Source organism: Octodon degus, unplaced genomic scaffold, assembly GCF_000260255.1.
Source record: "Octodon degus isolate 3935 unplaced genomic scaffold, OctDeg1.0 scaffold00495, whole genome shotgun sequence".
Lineage (NCBI taxonomy): Eukaryota > Metazoa > Chordata > Mammalia > Rodentia > Octodontidae > Octodon > Octodon degus.
The window spans coordinates 104,793-119,084 of NW_004525071.1; the positions used below are offsets into that span (position 1 = coordinate 104,793).

At 37.8% G+C, this 14,292-nt stretch overlaps 1 pseudogene; it reads right to left on the minus strand.

The window, feature by feature from the left end:
• The window catches only part of LOC101590477, a 30,986-nt pseudogene extending 17,206 nt beyond the window's left edge, over positions 1-13,780 (minus strand).
• Positions 13,781-14,292: the final 512 nt, after the last annotated feature.

The following is a 14,292-nucleotide window of genomic DNA, read 5'->3' on the forward strand; positions in this document are numbered from 1 at the left end:
CTATTTATTTTCATAGGATATCTCTACAGAAAGAATTCTCCTATAATAATTTTGAGCTTTACATGATTATGTTTTAGAAGTGTCTTTGTTATTGACATATATCTTTCCTGTATGGATCTATGGAATCAAATTTGATGTGAGCATTTTCTGTGTTCTTTCCACAGACTGTTCATTTGTAGGGCTTTGTGTAGTGTGTATTGTGGTGTTTATTAAGCGTTCTTTCATCTTAAGAAAAGAAGGGACAGCAAAAGAAATATAGTTAATACAACTTCAGACAAAATCAGAAAAGCAAAATTAGTGAATGACAAATTTTCTGGAATTTTGCAGAGTTGTAGAGGTGCCTTCTTCAGTCGTGCTAAGTGTAGGACAGAAAGAAGACAACATCTGTCTGTTCAAGTAGTGCCTTATTGTAGAAGGTATTGTGGAACTCTCCCTACAGAATGCTTCTCTGAGTGTGCTGTGTGACTTCTACAAGGCTGTCGGGCTTCAGGACTGCAGAAGGTGGATGCGTAAAGAAATGAGCATGGTACATAGGCATACTATATGCTGAAATTGTAGGAGGCAGAAGACAGCTTCTGGGTGATGAAAAGAAAAATCTTTTGAGCTTCCTTGACCCCTTCGCAATACAGATAAACTGCATTCTATAATTTTATTCCATTTTATTAAACGAAGCCTGAGGCCCAATCCACTGTCCAAGTGCACATAGCTAGACCAGGCTTATTCTGGAGGTGGTTAGTGTGTCTCTTACCATGACACAAAAGGAAAACATATAAATCACATTAATGTGTTAGTGTACAGAGGGGTACAGATGCTACAGGCGAGGGAGGGCAAGGTATCAGTTTTAGCTAATATTACATTTTAGATCTACTTTATCCCCCAAGACCTCCATGGGCCCAGCCACAGCACTATTGGAAGGTAACTAATTTCTAAGACTGTGCAGACTTGGTATTATTTTATGGCTCCTTTTTGTAGTGAGAGCCCTGGGGAGATGCCCAAGAAGAGAAGTACTCCCTCCCAAGTTCATCCGTTCTCTGTTTTGAGTCTGCTAGGATGTGGGCATGTTTCCTGTTGCTCAGACACTGGCTTGCACCAAATTCATTGATGATGCTTACACGAGTATGGGAAATGTGAGGCAAAATATACCTCTCCTTGAACTGACCATGCCTGTTGATATGAACCAGTGGTGAGGAAAACTACCAGGACAGATTGGGGGTACAGTGGGTGCAGTGCGAACCCCACACACATGGAGAGAGATGGGAGTTCAAGCCAAGACTTCTGTTACTGTTAATGTTTAAAGGAATTATAGAGCAGTTTCATGGTCCTGTCAATCATGTGCCTTATTGAATGTAAATAAAAACTCATGGTGCTTCTGCTTCTCCATTTCTGTCTCTAACTTCTTGGGTCAAATGTTGTGAAGGGTCACACAGCTCAGTCCCATTCTTCTTTGTATGATAGTGTCTTCTTTCCTGACTGAGTGCCCAGTTTACCCAATCACATGGTTTGTGTTCTGGCCAGTTAGAAACTTTGTATTGTCTGTAGACAGAATAGGCTAAAGAAAACAAGAGCAAACATTTGGTCCTTGTGTGGGTAACTTGACTTACCTCCTTCGATAGTCCTGATGAGAACTAACTTTTGCTACTGATCTCTCGGAAGTGTCTAGCTCAGAGAATGGACAGAACAAATCTGCTTTCATATCTCTCCTGTTTAAGTGTAAACATCCTGAATGCAGTGTATATGTGGACCAAAGGAATTAGTACTGAATATAGTCTAGGTCTCAGCAGGTCTCTAGAACAACTTTTGTCATTTACTTTTTCTCTCGTTCTGGCCAGTTACAGAGAGGTACTAGGAAGTTTACATTCTCAATGGTAGGGAAACAATGAGGGTAGAGTGAGCCTCCATATGGGTAATCATGTCTTCCCCTGCCAATATCCTCAGCGCCTCTTGGTTTGAGGAAACTTCACTTGCTCTAGTCTTCTGCCTCATGTACATTGTTGCAAAAGCCTTTCTTCATGAGTGTGGTTGATGATCAGCAACCCAGTCAACTCTGACATCACCACCTTTTCTACTTACCTTTTCCTGCATCTGCTTTCTACATGCACACTTTCATCTCTCCGTGTTCTTAACACACAGGGCCTGTAACTTTAGGAGCAAGGTATTCTACAGTGTTGATGCCCTTTAGGATGCTCGGTTTATGAATAGAATAGAGAGAAATTGCTTGCATGAACTGAAGCATTGTTAAGGCAGAGGACAGTGCACCGAGTTTCACATGGACTTCATCCACCTCCAGGATGCTTGCAAAGTTGTGTCTTGAGCAAGAATGTTCGACGAGAGCTAGAATCTTCATGTGAAGAGCTAGTGAAGATTAGCACAACTTGGGATTCTGATTGTTAGGCTTCATTAGCACAACCCCGTGTGTAGTTTTATTTCAAACGTTCTGAATTTCACTGTCAGCCACTAAGAACAGTGACATCTGGAATTCTTTAGGATTCACCTAGGATGAACCATAAGAAGCTAAGTGCAACCTGAAGATCATGGAGGTAGATCTGTACAGGTGTGGGTTAGGAAAATAAGACAAAGACTTTAAATGTCAGAGCACAAACAATCAATTATGGTGTCTCCCAATCATGGATTAACAAACTGTAGCCCCAGCAAATGGGTCTCATTATCCTGAGGACTGATAGTTTACAATATTTTTAAATATCATTTCCATTTGCGTAGGATTATTGTATATCCTCCTTATATTCGTTTTGTACATGAATATCACTTACATTGATTATGTTTGATCCACTTATTCCCCCTTTTTTCCTTTTACTTTCTCACCTTGAATTCCTAACTTTCCCTTTGTAGTTAAGTATTTTTTTTATGTAAAGGAAATGTAATATTATTTATCTTTGTCTAACATCTATGTCTCATGCACCATGAATTCCCATGGATTCCCCTGCAAAGGGCATGCTTTCCTTCTTTGTTATGACAAGTAAGAGTTCACTTTGCCTATCCATCCATCCATCCATCCTTCTTTGTACCTTCCTACCTGTCCATATTTAATCTATCTAGTCATCATAACTACTTTATCTATTCACATTTTAAACTTATGTAGGCTCTTTCTGGATTTTGCAGTTTATGCATTCCATATATATATGTATGCATACGCATGTATCACTCTAATATGATGTCTATCTTTGGAGAATGTATTCAGAAGAGAGACAACTGAGTGGCATGGAACTTTGGTTTACATTTTCAGGAACTTCTACAATGATTTGATATTTCTATTATTTTCTAACTACATTACTAACAATGTGGAGAAGGTTTCCCAATCAAATGTCTTTAAGTAAATGTTTTACGGTGTGTCTCCGTGTGTGTGTGTGTGTGCGTGCATGCATGTGTATGCTTGGCGATAGATGCCTATTGACTTTGGAAATATGTTTGTTTATTTAAAATCATACAAAGTTTTAAAACAAATTGTCAATATTAAGGATAGCTCTTGTGTGCCCATTTTGTTTTAAACTTAGTCTAATACAGTTCATTTATTGCATCAAAATCAATGTTGGCAAATCACTGGTAAATCCAGATTTCATTAGCTTTTTTCAGTGTTATCATCTCTTTTGGATTCACTCCCCTTTCTTTAGAGATGTTTCATTTGCTTTAGGCATTTGTAGTTATGTGAAAAACAACCCTGGTTGACATCTTGAGAAAACAGTGAACTAATTCAAAATGGAAATAAATTCAGATTCATGCCAGTCATGTTTGTGAGAAACTAGTAGCATTCAAGTAAAAGGGAATAAATTAGTGGTGTTGATAGAGGTTTGTGAAGTGCCTCCTCCCTTGGGTAATAATAGTGTGTTACCTTGAAGATGACATACAGTTTGGATAAAATATTAAAGTTTGTTAGTAAGCTTTTTATTTTGTTCTCCACCTGAACACATGCCTAAGGTTGTGAGTCAGAAGAATTGCTAAATAGAGAAAGTTGTCCAATCCTGCCTTAGGGGACACAATCATGTTCAATACTTAAATATCACAGATTCCTAGGTTCACCTTACTTAGCGCCATATCAATTCACTCAACGACGTGGTTCATTCTGTGCATTCCAGAACTGAGAGGCACTGAGAGAGGATGACTATGATTTCTTCAGTGAGAATATGTCTTTACAAAAAACAAACAAATAAACAGTGGGTGTAAATGAGATGGGAGTTGTGTTGTACAATCTCCAATACTACAAAAGAAAAACTTTCAATTACTTGCTTGTAGTTCTCATGCTTCAGAAGTATGTGATAGTAGCCAAAGTAAAGCATTGTTGTGTGGTACAATGGCTGAAGGTAAGAAAATGAAGTGGGATGGCCTGTTGTGGAAAAGCCTAAGAAACCTAAGAATATCAGGCCCTGGGTAGGGAGATGGAAACTCTTTCACCATTTACAGGTGTCACACTGAGTTCAGAGAACATCATCTGTGGAGTGAAAGTGGAAAGGTTGTAGAATTGGCAAGGGTTAGAAGATGAAACAAGTTATATTTCCAAGTGCTTAAATTAGGTATATCCTTTTAATGTTTCTGAGACAAATGCGACTGATGTTTTTATGAGATCTTCCATTCAGGGACTACCATGGAATTTCCCTTCCCACATTCCCCTTTGTTGGTGTTTACAGAAGTTTAGAAGAATGTCACTTTTGAGGATGTTTTTACCAATTAGTTTCAAAATTCAGTCTTCCAATTTTTGTGGTTATACTTTCTCTGTTTTCTGTTCGCTTGGAGATCCTAACCCACTATTGAAGGTTTTTAACATTTATCTAACAGAAATTGTCAGTGCCTCTGCTAGACAGACATCTTGAACATCCTTCAGTCACAATTGTCTCTGAATACCAGTGCATACACCCCACCCCACTTGGTTTCAAGGCAACAGCTGACTGGACCTTACTGAGAGGCTCCTAGATTATTCCTTAATATTTGATATCTTAATAGATTTCTAGATATTGTGTAAATATTTAACATAGCCACTTCCACATATCTAGAACAATTTTATTCCAGGTGGGAAGGATTTCCAAGTAGCATTATCTTCAAGATGACAACTTCTGAGTGAGAGATGGGTCAGTCAAAGGTAGAACATGGCTAAAGAGACTGTGTGTAGTACAAGATAACTGAGATAGACCTACATACCCTGGTGTAGAACTGCCAAGCCTGAACAAAGAAAATAGATTAGACGGTAGGAAATTCAACAAGAAGGTCATCAGTTGCAATACCAGGACTCATTTGGGAAGAGGATTACAACTTTGAATTCACATGGCTTAGTGAGAACCCAACTTTGGTCATTGGGAACCATCTCAATATTGTAAAGACAGAACAGAAATCTATCTTAGTATAGAAGCCCTGGACTTATGCCCCAGTACATGAAGAAACTCAGGCATAGATGTTTGGGGTTCAAATGGTAGCATTTACTTCATTGAGAAACTGAGCTAAGTGGCACTTAACTCCATGGCAGCAATTTTATTTCTGTGTTCCATAGTTTATGAGAAAACTTACCTACTTTGAACACAGTTAATTGGCTAATATGGTCCCCTGTCCACATTGTAGAGTCCATATCACATTCTAGATTTCAGACTAAGAGGGAAGAACAAGTTTAATGATTCTACTTTTTCTTCAAATTTGTACTTACAATGTGCCTCATCCTAAGGTCTTTAAAATTCATTTTTTGATTATTCATGAAGTTACCTGTTAGGACCTGATAAAGTGTGGGAATCATAGTTATTCAACAGTTTTTCCTTACTATTAAATCAGACTGGTTACCATGATACACAGGTTAAGAGAAATAAAGTCGTATCCACTTCACTGTAGATCCGGGAAAATTATAAGGAAATAACCATACAGAAATGCGATGGAGACTAAAAATTGCTACAGCTGACAAGCTAGTAATATTTCTATATCTCTGTCTGTGTATCTGTCATCTGTGTATCTGTATTTTTTTTTTTTGGTACTTGATATCAATATGAGTTCCTTGCCTGTACCAGGCAGGTGCTTTTGCCAGTGAATATTAACCCCAGCCTGTTAGTTCTAGGTAAAATCTTCCAGATCCTTTTCTATTTGTAATGAACTATGTGCTTGAAAACAGAATGTTAGTGTAAAAGTGTATGAACTGTTTTGTTGAACCTCTGAATTGCACCTCCATCTTTATTTTTTGCAATTCATTTATATGCAGTTTTTCTCTGCAAAATTCAAACCCCTGACCTGAATTTATATTTCTGTTGTTCATTTCTCTTTGGCATGTGTTAAGAAAACTTATATTGTCTCATGGGTTCCTCCCTAAACACACTGTCAGTGTGCATTATGGTTGCCTTGTAAATGAAAGCTTCAGAGAAGGTGTTAATTTTGGGCAGCTTTGTAGAATCATTTTGAGAACACTTTAAACATATCTAGAATCAAGTAAAATATTTTAATTCAAAAGAGATGTGATTATGGTGAAATTCTAACAAAAATACTTGCTTTCCTTTAATCAAAAGTTTATTAGCTTACAAAATATTTACAAGAGCATGAAAAACCACTTAGAGATTTATATGTTTTCAAAGGAAGGCTGCCATCGATATGCACACATTCAAATTGGATCTTCATTCCCAGTTGTCCTTTCAATTGAGAGATGGAAATATTGCTATTGCTCTTCATTCAGTCCCTTTGAAGAGTGCTGCAGCCAGCAGCACTCAACGGTCTGGGTAGAATTGCACCGTGAGAAGTAGTTGTATCAGTTGGTAGAGGCAAGCTTGCTAGCATTCCATTTGAGAGGTAGGTGGTATGTCTTCCATTGTGGCAAGAATATTCATGCTGTTTAATTTTTCAAATTTATGAACTATTGTTCTAAATCTTCCAAGATAACATAAACTTTATACTTTGTGCTGTGTAGTAGATCTAAGTTGTTGCTGCAGCAGAAACCCTTGCAATAGAATCCTATAGGGCTGGTGACATGTGGCATAGATTTTAAAATGAGCTTTCATATCCCTTGCCACTAGTGGAGTCTAATTGCTTTTCATTTATGTGAATAAACATTAGTCTTAGTAATTTTTCTTTACAACACCTAGAGAAAATAAATTTTACTGATCAAAATTACAGTTGAGCGCTATGAAAATACTATTCAATAAGAGGAGAAAAATTCTTTAAAATACATAACATTGCAAAAATTACAGTGTTCCTTGAAGCTTGAAAAGTGGTGGAAATGTAGGACTTAAAAGTGCTTCATGTATTATCTGGAAATTTTAACTCTGTGAATGTCAAATATCAAATTTAAAATTTTATATTTTGATCTTGTTGTCCTCTCTATTCCCTTCAGTGGACACCAGAAAAAATATTATAAATAGATGGTTAATAATTGAAATTTGCCAAACAGAAATATTCTAATGGAGTCTAATTTCTTTTCATTGCACATTACTCAACACTATTTTTAGGAATTTTCCTTTACAACATGTACAGACAATATCTTTAAGTGATCAAAATTATATTTCAGTGTATTTAAAGTACTATTTTCATATGAGGAGAAAGATTCTTTGCCACACATGACATTCCAAAGATGTTAAATTGGAAGCTTTTATACTTGCTGCACTACACCAGAAGGCAAATGCACAGTAGTCTACATCTTAAAATGGCTTAGTACTGTTGCTACATCTTGTACTCCACTGTCTTTAATCATCATTGATCCACCATGTTGGTTCTCATTATGGAAATATGAACATGTTTACCAAGAAGAAAATCATCAATATTTGAAAAGTACAATTAAGAAGTGGTAAGATGCATCAATAATCCAAACATATAGTGACAGACAATAACTGATGCTTTCTAGTTTGGATCACAAACATGCCATTGACGTAGTACCTAGCATTTTCCAAGAACACAAATGGCTTGTATTGTTTTTCAGCACCTTTTAGGTATAAACTGATTAAGACTAGGGACTAGCAACTCAGTGATAGCACATGAAGGAAAAACATTCAATATATGACAGTGCTGCAGCGTACTTCACATCAGTCTCATGAGAGAACACTCCCATGTATGTGCTTGGTGGGTAGCTCTGTGAAGGAGACTGTCTAGGACATGGCTAAGATCCTGGATTTTACCATCTGTACCCTGCAAAAAACTATTTCCTTGGCAATTTAAAGGTGGTGTGACAAAATCCTAAGGGGGTAAAGAGCAGTATGCACAGAGGGATAACAGTTGTATGAGTACTCATTTTTAAAGTAGCAACACACCTCCTTTTTCCTTGATGTGAGCAGAGTTACAAACCCTGCAGAGCAGGACTACTCAGCTAAACAGACATTCACTTACTTCACAGGCCAATGTCTTTGAGCTCCATGAGGTTTTCTGAGTAAGAGTTTAAATCTAAACTCATTTAGAACTTTTAATTTTTTTTAAATTAGATCTTTGATCTTTTTATCATTTAATTTTTTAAATTAAAATTTTAAATGAGTTTAACTTTGAAATCTTATTTCCAGAAGCTGATGAAACTAACAGACTTTGGCTTGTGAAGTAAGTAAATGTCTATGTGAGTGGGGTGCTCCTGCTTTGCAGTGTTTGTAGTGCTGCTCATATCAATCAAGAAAGGTTATGTGTTCCTGCTTTAAGAAGTTTCTCTTTCCTGAGGTACACCTTTCATTCTCCAGGAGTGCCTTAAATTCTTGATCTTTCCCTTCGATAAAAATATTCAAATTGTTGATTTTTTTCTCCAGGTATAGGTGGTTATTCTTCCTTCATCTTTTTTGCATGAGGACTTCATGATGTCGTGTATTGCTGTGTTATTGAGTTCTTTTCTCATGATGTACAGCCTTCCCTGTCCAGGAGTCGCTTAAGTCCAATGTATTTACTTTTGGTAAAATGTTGAAAGTTGTAATTATTTTGAGTAATCAAGAGATAGGTAGTATCACTTCAGCTTTGGTAAATGATGGGATTCTGAGCTGAAGTCTCCATTTTTTCCTTTTATGAGAGGATGGCATGTGACAGTTGAAGACCCATGACATTGCCATTACTGCGAGATGGTTTCACAGCAGCTCTGCACAAGTCTTCATCTTCACAGTGTTGACATAGCCTAAAAAAGAGGTGAAAGGGAATACAGTTGGAATGCTTTTAAAATATAGCAAATTCAAAGAAAAAATTCCTACGCTTGATGTTCAGTCATGCTATAGACTCCCGTAAATGTTTTCTGACCACACTGCTTTGGCCTTCTGAGGCACGCATTCGCAGGTTATGAGGCTGCTACTTCCTGCCAGTTCCTTAACTTCCTTTTAGGTGCTTGATTCAATTAATAGGAAGAGGCAAGGTCAGTGATAGGTTCCAGTCAGGTGGAGTTTTCATGGATGGCAAAGATTTTGTGACAAAGTCTCCTAAGAATACCTTGGTCTACTAAGGAACTCTTCACTACAATGACAATAACATGATAAAAGCATATTGGAAACAAAGAATCATGAAACACTGGCTGAGCGATATCAGTGCCACCTGAAATTTATTCCTTATTGAACATTTAAGCTGCTACCATGGAGGGCAGTGTGATCTCTACTGTTGGGATGGACAAGTTTACTGACTGAAACAACAAAGCATGCCCTTGAAATGCACGTGATTTAGAGGAGAGAAACTCACAATACCCAAATTCAGTAAAGCTCAGACTACTTAATGAGTTGTGTTCAGTTCCTCCTAAGTTGGATACACATGTAAGTACTCCCAAATGAGTCTTTGACTTAAAACAGGAATCCACAATATAAAACATGAAGAAAATGAACTCCATTCTAACTGTGAAAGATTTCAACAAACGGGTTTGTAATTTGGGAACTTACTGTAAAACTGCAGCCCTGCAAAGGGTTATATTTGAGTATATTCACCTAGTGTAGGTCAAAAATATATGGTGTACACTCACCAAAAGTGTTATTATCTTGCCCCATGCAAGCTGTTGCTTCCTTTAAAAACCTGACTTCTTCCCACTTACTGTATATATTTTTTTATTGGAACCTGGGATTGAACTCAGGGCCTTGCCAGGCAAGTGTTTATTCTACTGAGCCATTTTTCTGGCTTCCACTTACCTTTTGTAAAACTCAAGCGCAACACAGATCCTAAATGTGGGCCTCACATGTTAGGCACAAAAATATCTGGAAATCGTGAATTTGAGTTCACACAACTGAACCCTGACAAGAATTTGGAAACTGAGTCAAACATAAGCACAAATAGTTTAGGGAGTTGTATTTGTATACACAGTAAGAAAAATAAAAACCTCTAGGAGCTACAGGGGGTGAGTCATGATGTTGGGGACTTAAAGAAATCATTGCAGAAAAGAAAAGTTTCGAAAGGAAATGACTATCATCAGATAAAAACATTTTAATATCTTATATTTCTTCATTAGGACCAGAGTGTGTTTATTAAGTTCAGATTTACAGTGATCCTCCTGTCTCAGCCTCCCCCGTGCTGGGGTTACAGTAGTGCATCACCACGCCTGGATTCAGTGGCCTGCATAGTGCATGCAGGGTTTGGGGGTGACACAGCATGTGGTACCACGGATAGAAGCCAGGCCCTTGTGCTTTCCAGGCTGGTGATTACACTGCCAAGTTATGTCCTGAGGCCTCATCAAATTAAGTGTTATTAAAGTATGCTCAAGTGGTGTCAAAGATAATGTGTCTTTTAATGATAATGTAGATCTATGAAGGATAAGTGACCTGGAAATGTCTTACACCAATGGGTTAGTGGCCGCTTGAATGTGTATACGAACACTTTGTATTTCTCCCATCCTCACTTTATATGATACATTCTCCCAGTGGCTCAGAGAAAACTCTCCTTAGAGGAAACACAGTCCCACCTTTAAGGTCTGTGCTCTTTCCTTGGTGAGAGGTGCAGTCGCAAAGTGCAGGTGATGGTCATTTATCAAAGAGCGAAGGTCAAAGTAATATTTGGCATAAACACTGGCAGACACATTGAGAGTAAACTGAAGAATATTCAGGTAATGCATTTCTAGTTGATTTCTGATGAGGAACAATACTGGAAAACACATAAAGTACAATTGTATTCAAGTGGGCTGTCTGCCAAAATGTCACTGGGACTTACAGGATTGCTATAAATTCAGTTTTTTGATGTTGAAAGGCTGTCTAACTGTAAGGAAATGCTTGTTTCCACACTGTACATCTACTTGTAGACTTTTCAGAATCCCTGTTGTTTTGCACTTGGGTAGAGAGGAAAAGTATGTCTGCTAATACCTGCTTGCTGATGGCTCATGGTTCCTTTTTCAGAGTCCACCAAAGGCTCTGTGTGATTCCCACTGTACAGACATTGATGAACATATGCTACTGTGAGCACAGAAAAGAAGTCAGGTATGCCTTTTGCTCGCACAGAAGAACTTGAGGACATCTTCATTAGATCATTATGGGAAAGACTTTAAAAAGTACAGGGCAACAAGCAAAGACACAGCACTCTGTGAGTGGACAAACTCTTCCAGCAACAAGCATTTATCAGAAGTCAACAAGGAAAGAAGAAAACTGTACTGTATTGCAAAGAAAATTACTTCACCATCCAAATATGTGAGTATATGCCAATGGCCACCGCATTACTGTGGTGACAGACTAGATACTCATTTGATACTGTGAAAGTCAGAAACATCAGAGAAAGCAATTTTGGGTAGACTGAATCCGCTTTAGAAGATAGCATCAGGTAGATGACTAGACTCACACACTGATTTTGTTCTGACAAGATAAACCAAGATCTGCTTTCCCTCACTAGAGGAGAACACACAAACAAGCGCGCACACACACACACACACACACACACACACACACACACACATATAGGCCAGTTGTGTTCATTGGAAGAAAAATGACTAGAGCAATCCTCTGCCATATCCCTATGCAACTGCCCCTGCATACTGAAAATATGTGAAATCAGAGCCTGTCAAACCTATTTCTACACAGTCTACACTCCCACAGGACACGTATCTGGAGGATTTGTTCTCACATATCCTGCTTATTTTAATGACAGATGCTCTGATGAGAAATTGGGGTTAAAACATAAAAAGCAAACATGCAGCATTGAACGGGCTGAAGCTATATCTCAACCAAAATGGTAATTCTGTGACTAACATTAGCCAAGCATATATTTCAAAACCTGACATAATAGCTTTTTTTGCCTGGGAAGTGCTTATACCACTGAACAATCTCCCCAGCCACTATCATAATAGCTTTTAAAGAAGGACCTGGAACTGGAAGTTATTAGAAGGCCCTAAAGTTGTACACTGTACTATGTTATTCATATTCTGGTGGTAGGCTTATAAAATATTTGACAAAAATCACTAGAAATATTTTCAGTTTATGTGGCATATAATTACAATAATAAATCCATCAAAACATACAAAGTAATATTGAAAATATGAAATTATGTAGTATAACTGGATACACAATGAAAGTTCTCTGCCTATTTCCATGTTCTGCAAATGTATTTTAAAATATTTCTTAAAACACATGCACTTAGGTGCAAGTGAATTGAAAAATGGTTAGACAATTCAATAAACCCTTGTAAACTCCCATGTCTTTAATTGAAATGTCCTTGAATATTTCACAGAAGTGTCGATTCCATACAGGCTTATCGAGCCAAAATTTGCAGGCCAGGAGCATGGCTCCCAAGACAATCCTTTTCCAATATGTGGGGCAGAGGTCAATTTCAGCATAAGTTAAAAGTCTTTCTACATAAATATGCAAAGAATAGACCACAGTTTGTTCATTTTAGCTCTGTTGAAGTGAAGGAGTGTTAAGCACTGTCATAGAGCAAGATTATATTCGGTGTCTGACCAGGAAAGGAAGTCATATAGACATTTTGCTCACTAAAGCAAGAGGTCAAGTCACAGATGGAAATCAGACACCTCTGCTGTCCATGTTTATTTATTTCCGGTTTGGGTGACAGGAATGAGAGAACATCTCAGAAAACACATGTGGCATATGGTAATCTTGTCACCTTCATATTTATGAAAGCCACAGTTACAGGCTGGTATAAATCTATTCAGCGAAAGTTGGGTGGCTCCAACATGCAAGGCAGCATACCCAGGTGGTTTATACTGTAGAACAGTTTCATACCAACCAGGGTCAAAAGTAATACTGAAGTCATAGTGAGTACATTTTGTGTTCTTAGCTCATTGTTAATATTTTTGTGGCACTTTTTATTGGAGCAAAATCTCATTCCAGAGGCTGCTGTGCAGAAAAGCATGATAATTTCAGGAGTTCAGAACTGCAGTGAATTCCCTAAAATCAATGCCTGTGTTACAAGCCACATTTAAAATAGAATGATCGTTTTGCAAGTTTTCAGTATGAATCCTAGTCACTCACCTAAATTTTTTCCCCAAATCTTATATATTTTAGAAGCACACATGTCAGATTTCTGAGAGCAGACTGTATATGCTATTTGAAATTTTTTAAGGATATTATACAAAAAGTCTTACTTTTCAGGGCACAGTTACTATCTGGAAATTATGAGACCTGCAGTTCACTTCAGGCAATGTTCTTTGAACCTACACTACTCCTAAAACCTCTCCTTCAGTGATCCTAAATATGAGCCGCTGTCTTAGGACACAGTTCTTTTCTGTATTGAAATTGCTCAATGGCATAGAAACACTGACTATAATCCCTCAACTTTGGTTCACATATTTTGCAGACTCTTTTTCTGGGATGACATTCATTTGCAACACTTAACCTGCTGTGTGAGTGGAACAGAGTTGTTCTCACAATGCCAGCTCTTCCATCAGTTTCATTTCCTCATTCCATTTCTTGAGGACACTGTTCCCACCATTATCACTTTTTGAAGACATTGTGCGTCTCACAGATTTCCTCACACAAATGTGTTTACACTGTTGTCATCCCCTTGCTGTGTCTTCCAGACTTCTGCCTCTTACCTTGCTCACTGTTTAATGTCTATGCCAGCCACTCACCTCTTCTTCTATCCTTACCCTAGTTTATTCTGGCTCTGATGCCATTATTGTACTGAAAACTTCTTGTCAAGCAAACATGGGCCATAACTGATGATGTCCACCCTACTCCTCCATTCCCAACACTTTCTAATATGTAAACAGCAATGCCTATTGCCTAGTAGCTTGGTTCAAACTTACATCTGAGATATCCTTATTCAGTCTCTGTATATTTCTTCTTATGTCTATCTATATTGGTAAACTGACAGCTCTCTATCCTGACCTTCCATTTGCTACAGGTCATCAGCATCAGTGTGTTGTCTCCTAACCATTTATCTCCGCTTTATCCTAAAACCTAAATCTCAACTGCAAATTCTCCTATACTGGAAACATATCCCATGGTTATTTCACCAGAT